The sequence below is a fragment of the Desmodus rotundus genome, chromosome X, assembly GCF_022682495.2.
Source record: "Desmodus rotundus isolate HL8 chromosome X, HLdesRot8A.1, whole genome shotgun sequence".
NCBI lineage: Eukaryota > Metazoa > Chordata > Mammalia > Chiroptera > Phyllostomidae > Desmodus > Desmodus rotundus.
This window is the reverse complement of record NC_071400.1, coordinates 64,972,657-64,976,871: the sequence shown is the minus strand read 5'-3', so window position 1 is coordinate 64,976,871 and position 4,215 is coordinate 64,972,657. Positions and strand designations below refer to the sequence as shown.

General features: G+C 38.9%; 1 pseudogene; it reads right to left on the bottom strand.

The window, feature by feature from the left end:
* Positions 1 to 3,395: 3,395 nt before the first annotated feature.
* LOC112322398 (fatty acid-binding protein, brain pseudogene) lies at positions 3,396 to 3,699 on the bottom strand (annotated as a pseudogene).
* Between the last annotated feature and the right edge of the window lie 516 nt (positions 3,700 to 4,215).

The window sequence follows — 4,215 nt, the reverse complement described above, 5'->3', positions numbered from 1 at the left end:
TAAATGTATTGACTCATTTAATCTCCATAGCAAGTCTATTAGGTAGGTACTTTTATTAGCCTTATTTTATAGATGGGGAAACAGAAACCCAGAGAAGTTAGATATTTTTTCTGATGTCACACAGCTAATAACCAGAGCTAGAATTTAAACTCAGGCAGCCTGGCTTCAGAGCCTATGCTCTAGACTACCAGATTCACAGCCTCTGCTAAAAGGTGATTAAGTGTTTGAAAGTTGGTGAGAGAGCATGCCATACAGAGGAAACAGCATGTGCAAATATGGAGGCCTGGAGATTCTGAGGATTCTAGGGTCCACAAGCAGCATGGTATTTTTGGAGTAGCAAGTGTATGGTTTGGGATACTGGAGGGGGATAAGTTAAGCAGGGTAAGGAGATGGATAGGGAGAAATGAAGCTAGACAGAAAAGTCAACAAGGTACTTACGTGCCATGTAATGACTTTATTTATTCCTTGGATAGACATTCATTAAGCACTTGCTATATGCCAAACGCTTATAAGGGATTATGCTGAATAATGAGATAGACCTAAGCACAAAATATTTGGGAGGGGTTTCAGAGAAGAGGCATTGAATTCAGCATAAGGGAGTCTGGGAACAATTCCCAGGAAAAAAAAATGATTGGATTGATCTAAGTCTTGAAGGACAAGAAGGGGTTGATTGGACAAAAGAGATGGGAGAGGACATTGCAAAAGAGAGAAAGCATTTCTGAACTTACGGTAAAAATGAACTTCTTCCTTGTCTCAAGTTTCCTTTTTCCTTCTAACTTCATATAGATTCATATGTCACAATGGGAAGTACAAATCCAGAGAAGAATAAGACTAAGAGATGCTCCACAGGATTTCTACATTCTGGCATACCTAACAGAGGAAAGAGGGATATTTTTAGAGTAAGAATAACTAAGTTTGGGCCAAGGAACTTTATCCACATTAGCTCCAATCATCAATCATCTTGCAAGTTTTCTTTAATTCTTTTTTAATTATATTTTATTAATGATGCTATTACAGTTTTCCCAAGTTTTTTATACCCTCTATCCCCCTCCCACCCTGCACCCCTAGCCCACCAGCTTTCTCCCGACCATTACTTCATGTCCATGGATTGTACATATAAGTTCTTTGGCTTCTCTGTTTCCTTTACTATTCTTATGCTCCCCTTGTCTATTTTGTACCCACCATTTATGCTTCTTATTCCCTGTACCTTCCCCCACCTATTATTCCCCCTCCCCCTCCCCACTGAAAACCCCCCCATGTGACCTCCATTTCTCTGGTTCTGTTCCTGTTCTAGTTGTTTGCTCAGTTTCTGTTTTTGTTTTTTTAGAATCAGTTGTTGATAGTTGTAGGTTTGGTGTCATTTTACTGTTCATAGTTTTTTATCTTTTTCTATTTCTTAGATAAGTCCCTTTAACATTTCATGTAATAAGGGCTTGGTGATGATGAACTCCTTTAACTTGACCTTACCTGAGAAGCACTTTATCTGCCATTCCATTCTAAATGATAGCTTTGCTGGATACAGTAATCTTGGATGTAGGTCCTTGCCTTTTGTGACTTGGAATACTTCTTTCCAGCCCCTTCTTGCCTGCAAGGTTTCTTTTGAGAAATCAGCTGATAGCCTTATGGGCACTCCTTTGTAGGTAACTATCTCCTTTTCTCCTGCTGCTTTTAAGATTCTCTCTTTATCTTTAATCTTGGGTAATTTAATGATGATGCTCCTAGTGTGTTCCTCCCTGGGTTCAATTTCTTTGGGACTTTCTGGGCTTCCTGGACTTCCTGAAAGTCTACTTCCTTTGCCAGATTGGGGAAGTTCTCCTTCATTATTTTTTCAAAGAAGTTTTCAATTTCTTGCAGTTGTTCTTCTCCTTCTGGCACCCTTATAATTCAGATATTGGAATGTTTCAAGTTGTCCCAGAGGTTCCAAAGTCTCTCATTTTTTTGAATTCTTGTTTCTTCATTCTGTTCCACTTGGATGCTTATTTCTTCCTTTTGTTCCAAATCATTGATTTGAGTCCTGGTTCTCTTCCCTTCACTGTTGGTTCCCTGTATATTTTGCTGTATTTCACTTTCTGTAGCCCTCATTTCTTCCTTCATTTTGTGACCAAACTCAATCTGTTCTGTGAGCATCCTGATTACCAGTGTTTTGAACTCTGCATGAGACAGGTTGTCTATCTCTTCATCGTTTAACTCTTTTTCTGGTATTTTGATCTGTTCTTCCATATTTCTTTTTCTTGGCACACCTATTATGTTGTAAGGGGGTGTAGCTTTAAGTATTCGCCAAGTTGGGGCAACCCATTTCACTGCATTATGGTGCTATCTGTGGGGGAGGGGTCAGAGAGGGAACAATGCCACTCTCTTGCTCTGCTCTAGCCCCACTTTCCAATGAACTCTCATGTGAGACTGGGAGTTTCTCCTGCCATGGCAACCCCTGCAGTATTTTACAGCTACCTTTGAGTCTTTAGTTTCCCATTCAGCCAGCCCTGCCTCTTCAGCATGGTCCACTGCCTTGCCAAGTGTCCTCTCCATTTGGCTGCCCGTCTTCTGTCTCGGCCCCTCCTACCTGTCTGGGTGAATGTTTCTTTAACTCCTTGGTTGTCAGAGTTGCATGCAGTTTGATTTTCTGGTACTTCTGGTTGTTTATTGTTTTTAAATTGGTTGTTATTCTTCTTTTGGTTGTGCAAGGACGCACAGCATTTTTATCTACCCCTCCATCTTGTCCTTAACTTCCAAGTTTTCTTTAATTCTTTACCTTCATTTTTAGACAAGGAAAAGGAGGCTCAGAGATATGATCTCACCTTCTTGAAATACTTTGTTAGTATGAAGCACAATTTGTGGTTTGAACTAGTACTGCCTGAATCCAAAGCCTGAGTTCTTTTTTTTTTGTATTATTAGATTTTTATTCCAATTTAATTTATAATCCAATGGAAATTATAAAATATATTCACTTCTTTATATTAAAAATGTGGCTTAAAATCTTTTTAAAAGATTTTATTTATTTCTTTTTAGAAAGGAGAAGGGAGGGAGAGAAACATCAATGTGTGGTTACCTCTTGCATGCTCCTCACCATCGACCTGGCCCACAACCCAGGCATGTGCCCTCACTGGAATCAAACTGGTGACCCTTTGGTTTGCAGACCAATGCTCAATCCACTGAGCCACACCAGCCAGAGCTTAAAATCTTAATACAAACTATAAAACATGATAAATTTGCAGATCAAAATTGGGCTAGCGACTTTAATTGACACATTTTTAAAAACAAGTTTTTAACCACCATTTTCTACCTCCACACCAAGGATAACCTTCTAGTGATCAGCCGTGCTGTACTAGCAGGATAGTGCTCAGACTTGAGTAACAGAAAAATAGTAGAGCTTCTCCAGACCCAGATCAAGAACTTTTCTATACCTTCTCATAGTGGCAAACAGCAACTATATTACCAAAAGTAAGAGTCATAACATTTTGCCATCCTTAATTTCTCTTACAAAATTTGTTTCTTAGCATCCCATTTCTGTACATGAACAAGTTTATCTCCATCCAGGCTAACAACAGACTTACAGATTCTGTCACCTATGGTGGTTTCATCAAATTCTTCTCCCAGATAATCCACCTGCCTACTGGCAAAGCCCACACCTAGAGCCTTCGTGTACTCATCAAAGTTCTGACTATACGTTACCTTCCAGGTAGCACAGAAAGGCTCCACCATCCTTGCCCTTTCCCATTAGCTATGAAAATCCAAACCCTGAGTTTTCATATTCTCAATCTGAAAAACTTTCTTCAATTGAAAGCATGCTTTCTCTTAGTAACAACAGCTAAAAATCATTTATTGCAAGCTCAGTCTACAATTCTAAATAGCTTTCCTCAATATGTCATTCCTCTGACTCTTGGATTTCTGCCTGTAAAATGAGGCTTTACTATAAATCACTACTGTTCATTACTATTCACTTCCTTTCTACTTTCAGTGATATAGGGATATTAGACATCTTTGCCCCTTTGAAGTTAACTGTGGCCTTTGACTCATTCTGACCAATGATATATGAGTAGAAGTGATATGTATCACTTTGGGGTAGAAGCATTTAAGAAATCACAAATGAAGAAAGAAATTAAGGAAGACACAAACAAATGGAAGCATGTACCATGCTCATGGATTGGAAGAATTAACATCATCAAAATGGCCATACTACCCAAAGCAATTTATAGATTCAATGCAATTCCTATTAGA